Raw genomic sequence first — 10071 nt, 5'->3', positions numbered from 1 at the left:
TCTCTGAAGAAGACAAACGAAAAACTTCGAATGAAATGAGTCTGTAGACTCCTTGAATGGTAACAAACGAAGGGAGCTAGAGAATGCCGAATCTAGAAAAATGTTGTAGTCACTGAAACTAGGAAAATGCTGAATCGAATAAGACCATTCCTTTAACATTCAACGACACCAAGTTCCCTCGAGTTTTTGGGATCTTCTAAAAAAATACATTAAAAAGTATGTCATTCTGCATTGTAATGTTTGAGATTCTGCATTTGAATTTATGTTTTTGTATTTTGCATTTGAAAGTTTAAGTTTCTTCGTTGTAATAATTTATTAACTAAGTTGTCATATTTTTTGAACTGCGTTGTCATGTTGTATATTAGATGTATTTAAATGATTTATATTATGCATTTTAACTTAACTTATGTTAATTATGCATTTTAAAGTTTGATATCCTTCGATGTCATGTTTTATTAACTGCGTTGTCATGTTTTTTTGAACTACGTTGTCATGTTGTATATTAGTTGTATTTAAATATTTTATATTCTGCATTTTAACTTAACTTATGATAATTCTGCATTTTAACGTTTAAGATTCTTCGTTGTCACGTTTTATTAACTGAGTTATCATGTCTTTTGAACTGCGTTACAATGTTTTTTATATTGCGTTATCATGTTGTATATTAGTTTCATTTAAATATTTTACATTCTACATTTTAATTTAACTTATGTTAATTCTGCATTTTAAAGTTTGAGATTATTTGTTGTCATGTTTTATTAACTGAGTTGTCATGTTTTTTGAACTGTGTTGTCATGCTGTATATTACTTGAATTTAAATGTTTTATATTCTTCATTTTAACTTAAGTTATGTCGATAATATTCATTTAACACTTCTTGTCTAAAAAATGTAAACACTTCTTGTCTAAAAATGTGTCGATAATATTTTTTTAACTTTAGTTTTACTTTGTATAGGAAAATCCGTCACAAGAATATGTGCAATTCATCGGTGCATGCACCCAACCTCCAAATTTGTGCATTGTAACCGATAAACATGTTTTCCTCTTTTATAATTTGTCATTTTTATTGTCTGTTAAATGATAAATAGACAATTATAATGCTTATGCTGGTAAAGAAATTATATTTTAGAATAACTTATATATCACATGCTAGTAATGACTACATAAATAAAAACATACAGGTAGATGGCTCCTGAGGTAAACAAATATTTGAAATAAACAAAATCTTAATAACTGATCGACACAATCACACAATTTGATTGATTTCTCTTCTGTTTGTTTATTTGTATGATGTTGGGTTTGTTCATTCATAGGTTTGTTAATTTTATTCTAATTAGATTCTAATTTAATGTGTGAGAAATTAAAATCTGAATGCTGCGGAAGCGTACCTTAATTAATCGCATGAATAGTGAATCTTCTCTTTCCTTAAATTTTACATGGATTGAATGATTCTTCCCTTAAACTTTCCTTATATGGAATGATTCTTCCATTTGATGAGTAAGTCAATGGATTTCTCTCTCTGTTGATGGGAACGCAAAGGAGAATTGACATTACTTCAAATGGAGACCATTACCGTTACATATAACCAACAATAAGTTAGTTATTATAGTTTGACAATTTCTAATTTAGCCCCTTCATAAAATTAGAAATGTCACTTAGGTATCCTCACTTTATTTTCATGACAAATACACCCATAAGCCATAAACTTAATTTCACATTAGATCACATTATTTTGGCTTATATTAAATATGACACATGCACAATTATTTATTATACAAGTGACCCTAAAAATTCCAACAAGGTTATCTTACACAAGCTGTGTAGCCATAAGGCATATATATATATATATATATATATATATATATATATATATATATATATATATATATATATATATATATATATATATATATATATATATATATATATATATATATATATATATATATATATATATCGCACATAGGGACGCCACTGGGTCACGTATGTACAAAAATAAATGTATCAACCATAATGCGCCTAAAGTTTTATGTCATCTTAATCATATGTTGTATAAACAATTTTATCAATTAATTATATCAATATAGGACCAAAGAGCTCGTCGTTATATTTAAGCACAACTAGACCCAACAATGATCACATAAATCAATACAATTAATTGACAAATCATATCATGAATGTGAGGAATGAAAATTTCATGCAAGGTGATCTTTTCATGTCAATTTTCAACTGGTCCTACTTAACTTTAGTGAGATCATACTTTAAACATAATTATACAAAGTGTAATGAACTGAATAATACTTAAGTTCTGATCAGAATAAAAAACTTTATAAATATCTATAAAATAATTAAACTGGAAGATGTCAAAATTACAAACTCCCACTGAAGTTAGAGATCGTTGATCTCTACAACACTCATACGAGCAATATCTTCATGAAAGACATTAGATGATAAACTTATTGGCATGAGGTTCATAACCATAGAGTTTGTACATATATATTTTATAGAAATTTATCCACTTTGTATCATTTATTTCATAAAATAAACTTGATGTCAAAATCACTTAATTTGATGCCTAGTAACATGTCATAAATTTCGCTGCAATAGTGGATGACGCCATAAGTGTTTGTTTGACACTTCTTCAAGAAATGACAAAACCAGCTAGCGAAAAATATTATCCGAAGTAGATTTCATACTATTTTGGCATCTCGTAATATCGGAGTCAGAATACTCAATGATCTCAAGACTTTCCGACTTTCTATATGTGAGCATTTAATTCTTAATTCTTTTCAAATATCTCGTAAGTATTAGCTACTTAATGTCAAACAAAATTTGTGACATACAAAATGTCACCCACATATAAAACCAAAAATAGACGTTTACTCCCACTGAACATGTGATACACAAATAATCAATTAAATTCACCTCAAAACCAAAAGAGAGAATTGTTATTTTGTAAAATTTGTGGTATCACTAACGAGACGCTTCTTTAAGTCTATAGATGAATTTATTTAATTTGGTCTCTCGACACAAAGTATTCTCATTGCACAAAATTATTTTTCAATGTCTCTATTGGAAAAACCCCTTAACATCTACTTTGGTTAAGCTCCATATCAAAATATGTAATGGGCACCATAAATTGTTCTTAAAGAGTAATTCAATGAAATTGGATTGTCATAAAGACACTTGATTTTGAGGTTGTTGAGTTTGTACTTAATGAGTTTGATCATATTGTCTTGTTACTCTTGATTTTTGAACATTATCCTCAATATCAATAAAATTCTTATCAATGTCAAGAACACTTGAGATATAAATCAAATCTTCCACAATAGGAATTATTGATCTAAATCATTTTTAAAGACACAATCATTTCTCCCCTCAAACTCAATATCCTCAAAAATATATTGCAGTCTCGTCTAAAAAAAAAACTATCTTTAACTTAACATAATAAAAAATTATAGTCCTTAATCACTTAGAATATTTTAATAAAATAGTTGCTCACATTTATAAACTTAAGTAACAATTAAATTCAAATAACGATTTATCCCATCTCAAAATACTTAATGCAACATTAATATCAAGTCTTTGGACAGTAATATTAATTGCTAATAGTATTTTGGTGTAATGATCAAACATTAATAATAAGATATGTCAAATAATCAATCTATCTTTGGATGGATTAATTATTCACATGAATAAGACTTTATAATTATTACATATTTATCATCACAAGTATTAATGCAATTCTGTCAATTAATTATCAGTCTTTGGGCCAAATAATATAATCACATGAATTACACAATACTACCATTCAAAATTGTATTGAATTAATTTCAACAAACATTGTCACTTTGGTGATTATTTTTATCAATCAATACAATCCAAATAATGAACAATAATATCATTAATTTGAATTTAAATGTTATATTATTGTATAATCCAAATCAATAATATATGATTTTCCAAAGAAACATATAATTTATTTTATTATAAAAAATAAAATTATACCTAGGCCAAATCTTACCTCTTGAATTTGAAATTTGTAATATCTTATATTAATTAAATTAAATAATAAATCTTCAAGATTTATTTGACCAAATTTTAAATATAAGCCTAAATCCAATTATTAATTAATTTATTAATAATCATTAACCTTAATCTTTTAATCCTAAATTAAAGGATATAATTAAAATTTTATTAGATTTATATATATAACCTTAAACATTATTACTTAATTCTCTTTTGATTTATAATATATATTATATATTATTTAATCCCTTATATATTATTTAATCCCTTAACAACAAATATCAACTGTCAATTTAAAACGGTCAATTTAAAAAAAAAAGAATTTCTCCTTCTAACGAGAAAATCTAAATTAAAACAGAGAATTTCTCCCTTTAACGAGAAAATCTAAACCAATATCAACCGTAATAATTCCTCCTTTAACGAGAAAATCTAAACTTTAAAACAGATAATTCCTCCTTTAACAACTTTAACAAGAAATCTAAACGTACCTTAATTAATCGCATGAATAGTGAATCTTCTCTTTCCTTAAACTTTGCATGGATTGAATGATTCTTTCCTTAAACTTTCCTTATATGGAATGATTCTTCCATTTGATGAGTAAGTCAATGGATTTCTCTCTCTGTTGATGGGGACGCAAAGGAGAATTGACATTACCAAAGGGGACCATTACCGTTACATATAACCAACAATAAGTTAGTTATTATATAGTTTGACAATTTCTAATTTAGCCCCTTCATAAAATTAGAAACGTCACTTAGGTATCCTCACTTTATTTTCATGACAAATACACCCATAAGCCATAAACTTAATTTCACATTAGATCACATTATTTTGGCTTATATTAAATATGACACATGCACAATTATTTATTATACAAGTGACCCTAAAAATTCCAACAAGGTTATCTTACACAAGCTGTGTAGCCATAAGGCATATATATATATATATATATATATATATATATATATATATATATATATATATATATATATATATATATATATATATATATATCGCACATAGGGACGCCACTGCCTACGTGGAGCGACATCGTGGAAAAAATAGAATAATAACGCGGGCTTCCTCATTTTTGCCATAGTTTTCTCTCTTTTTAAAAAAGGGCGCTTTCCATCACAACCTCTGTTTTCTCTATCAAAAGCTCGCGTGGAGACGATTTCCGAATAATACAAACAAAATAACGATCTCCAAAAAAGACAAATGAAAGACTTATAATGGAAGGAGTCGCCCAAAGCTAGAGACTCCTTGGAAGGTAACAACTAAGGGAGCTTGTAGCTTGCATCCTATTTTTCCCAAGCTTTCTTTCACTCTCTCTAAAAAATAGCACACCTGGTGCCTGGAGACGATCTCTGAAAAAGACAAACGAAAAAAACTTTTAATGAAATGAGTCCAAAGCTGAAGACTCCTTGATATGTAACAAACGAAGGTAGATAGAGAATGCCGAATCTAGGAAAATGCAGTAGTCGTTGAAACTAGAAAAATACTGAATCGAATAAGACAATTCCTTTAACCTTCAACGACACCAAGTTCTTTCTAGTTTTCGGGATCTTCTGAAAAATACATTAAAAGTATGTCATTCTGCATTGTAATGTTTGAGATTCTGCATTTGAATTTATGTTTTTGTATTTTCATTTTAAAGTTTGAGTTTTTTGTTGTAATAATTTATTGACTAAGTTGTCTTATTTTCTTAATTGTGTTGTCATGTTTTATATTAGATGTATTTAAATGATTTATATTATGCATTTAACTTAACTTATGTTAATTTTGCATTTTAAAGTTTGAGATTCTTCGATGTCATGTTTTATTAGCCGCGTTGTAATATTTTTTGAGCTGCGTTGTCATGTTATATATTAGTTGTATTTAAATATTTTATATATTCTGCATTTTAACTTAAGTTATGTTAATTCTGCATTTTTAAGTTTGAGATTCTTCGTTGTCACGTTTTATTAACTGAGTTATCATGTCTTTTGAACTACGTTAAATGTTTTTTATATTGCGTTATCATGTTGTATATTAACTGCATTTAAATATTTTATATTCTACATTTTAATATTTTTTGGGGGAAATTCTATATTTTAATTTAACTTATGTTAATTCTGCAATTTAAAGTTTGAGATTATTTATTGTCATGTTTTATTAACTGAGTTGTCATGTTTTTTGAACTGCGTTGTAATATTTTTTGAACTGTGTTGTCATGATGTATATTACTTGCATTTAAATGTTTTATATTCTGTATTTTAACTTAACTTATGTCGATAATATTCATGTAAACACTTCTTGTCTAAAAAATATAAACACTTCTTGTATAAAAATATGTCGATAATATTGTTTTAACTTTAGTTTTAATTTGTACAGGAAAATCCGTCACAAGAATATGTGCAATTCATAGGTGCATGCACCCAACCTCCAAATTTGTGCATTGTAACCGATAAACCTGTTTTCCTCTTTTATTATTTGCCATTTTTATTGTCTGTTAAATGAAAAAATGGACTATTATGATGCTTATGCTGGTAAAGAAATTATATTTTAGAATAACTTATATATCACATGCTAGTAATGACTACAGAAATGGGAACATACAGGTGGATGGCACCTGAGGTAAACCAATGTTTGAAATAAACAAAATCTTAATAATTGATCGACACAATCACACAATTTGATTGATTTCTCTTTTGTTTGTTTGTATGGTGTTGGGTTTGTTCATTCATAGGTTTTCTTACACAAGCTGTCTAGCTATAAGACATATGTATTTAAAATTGTTATATATATATATATATATATAAATATATATATATATATCTCGCAAATAGGGACGCCACTGCTTACGTGGAGCGACATCGTGGAAAAATAGAATAATAAAGCGGGCTTCCTCATTTTTTCCATAGTTTTTTCTCTCTATAAAAAAAGGCGCTTTCCATCTCAACCTCTGTTTTCTCCATCAAAAAGCTCGCATGGAGACGATTTCAGAAGAATACAAACGAAATAACGATCTTCAAAAAATACAAATGAAAGACTTCTAATGGAAGGAGTCTCCCAAAGCTAGAGACTTCTTGAAAGGTAACATGTTAGAATTATTTCCAATATTTGGGTACATATATTATTTAATAATTGTATATCAGTTGTTATCATAATAAAGATTAAAGCCCAAATAAAGTGATCTATTAAAGTATAAAGGTTATGGGCTTATTTAGACATCTATAATAAATATGGGGACATATTTGTGTAGAAGCAGAAATACCATTCATTATTTCGTTGATGGGCCGAATAATAAATGGGTATATTAGGGCTATGTCCCCAACCCATATAGATAGCCTACCGATTTGTTTCTCTCATCAGACAATAAGGTTTATGTTCATCTCTCAAGAACACTAAAGAAGAAGGCTATCGATATAGGGTTGGAAGACTTAAACCCCACCCACATCTGACATTCCGATCCAGGTCCAGATCCAGAACAAGAAGATCCACATTCAGATTCAGGTCCAGATTCAAGATCAAGAGAAGATCAAGAAGAAGAGAATAACGAAGAACGGCTTAATGAACCGTTCTGCATTCAACATCCAGGTACGTTTCCGCAATTACAGTTTATCTTGATTTATCGACATAGAGTATACAGATTATAGACTTAAGGATTAAAGATTTAGACTAAAGAAACTAACAAGTGGTATCAGAGCCTCTCTATGTCGATTTATTGAGATTTAATAAGGATAAAGATAGATTGTTGAATTTGGTTAACAAGATTATGAATAACAATTAAATTTTCTGTATATTCACATTGAATAAACAGATTCAGAATAAGGAAATTGAATAAATTGAATTGAATGTTCATTTTAAGGATAAGGAAGTTGAACAGGTTTAATTTTGTTTTATTTTTCTTTCTCATACAGTTAGGGTCAAATAAGACTAAATATTATATATAAAACAAAATGTGAGATAATTAAGAATAAGTTAATTCTATTATATATATATATATATATATTTATATATTTGATTTGAGGTTATATAATTGTTATTAATTAAAGAATATGAATAGACATTTATAAATGTTCTTGATCTAATATGTTTTTATTTACTGAATTATAAACAATAAATTATTTTGATGTATATGTTATAGTAAAGAATTAAAGACTCTAGACATTAAACGATTTTTCAGAAATCATAAAGAATAAACGGTTTTAGAATCATAAAGAATAAAGATGGAAAAGTTTTATTTCAAGAATTGGATTTAATTATTAATTTGAAAATAATAATTCAAATTAATAACCTGAATTTAAGTCATAAAGAGAAATATATGGTAAAGAAGTTGATTTTTTTTTTTAAGAGTTGGTCAAATTAATATCTATTTATTATTAATTAGATAATTAAAGAGATATTAATAAATATATTATATATATTTCGGATATATATATATATATATATATATATATATATATATATATTTTGAGTACGAATTAATTAAGGAAATTTGAATTTTAGAATAATAATTTATTATCATTCTAAATATATAATTATGTAAAAAATTAAGAAATTCATCTTAGAATAATAATTAATTATTATACTTATTATAATTAATTTAAGGAATTAAAGTAATGATAATATTATTTTAATTAGTTAAAGATTGAAGAAATATTTATTTCCTGAAATAATTGTTAATGTATTAATACATTTATATACAATTAAGAGTAAAGTAAAATATATTATGGAATTCTAGAATTTTAAAACTTTAATATATATCTATGATATAGGTTATGATTTGAGAATTAAGTAAAGAAAAATAGTTACTTATCATGTTTATAATCTTTTATAAATATTGATTATTGTAATATATTTAATGAATTAGTATAAAAACGGATGTATTATCCATTTAATTTATGACTTAATTAATGTATGGATCATGTTTATAATCTTTTATAAATATTGATTATTGTAATATATTTAATGAATTAGTATAAAAACGTACATCCATTTAATTTATGACTTAATTAATGTATGGAATATATTCAGAAATTAAGAAAAAGTCAATTTATATAAATATATTCAGAAATTAAGAAGAGACAAGAATAAAGAGATTATTATTTTATTAATAATAATAATTTACAATTAAAGAATAAATAAATATCAATAAGTTATTTATCAAGAATTAAGGAAATCAATTAACCTAATAATTGATAAATTTAGAATTTCAGGTAATCTGTGTAATTGATTATTTAATTATTTATTATTATATTTAGATGAATAATCAATCATGTTATATTACACATTCAAATATATATACATATTTCGGTCTTTATGTATATATTGTGTTGATTGATATTAAGAAATAATTGAGTGATTAGTAAAATCACAATTATTTGTTTTATGTAACACATATGGAATTTATGCAATTTTGATACATAAAACAACATTCAGATTTTCGGTATTAATAACACATTCAAAATTTGGTACAATTTTAGGCCCACTTAAATTTGTAATTATGCGGTTGTTAATCGGCCCAAAGGAAGGTTAATAATTGGTCGGATTGCAAATTTAAATAATGTACAAATTATTAATTTATAGAACATATTTGTTTTATAAGATTAAGACGATTGTGTTTGTAACTATGCGATTATTAATCGGACAAAAGGAAGTTTAATAATTGGTCGAGTTACACACTTAAAGTATGTACATAATTTATTAATTTATTAAATCAATTAATTGAAGCAACATCCTACCAAAGTAGGCTCTCTTGTGAATGTTAATATGTTTTATAAATTAAGAAGGTAGTGTGCATGTATTTCATGCGGTTATTTAATCGGCCCAAAGGAAGATAAATAATTGGTCAGAATAACATTATGCACATGTGGTAATAAATATGTAACAATTATTCGGTGGGCCATGTAAATAATTGGAATATCCAAAGATAACCAATTATTTGACGGGACTTATTGTTAATATTTGATTACTACAAAAGAGTACAGTTTGCAAGTTAATATTTAATGTCCAAAGACTAAATATTAATGTTGCGTTTGGTATCTTATGATGAGACGTA

Source organism: Impatiens glandulifera, chromosome 9, assembly GCF_907164915.1.
Source record: "Impatiens glandulifera chromosome 9, dImpGla2.1, whole genome shotgun sequence".
Lineage (NCBI taxonomy): Eukaryota > Viridiplantae > Streptophyta > Magnoliopsida > Ericales > Balsaminaceae > Impatiens > Impatiens glandulifera.
The sequence above is the reverse complement of the archived record's forward strand: the minus strand, read 5'-3'. Positions refer to the sequence as shown.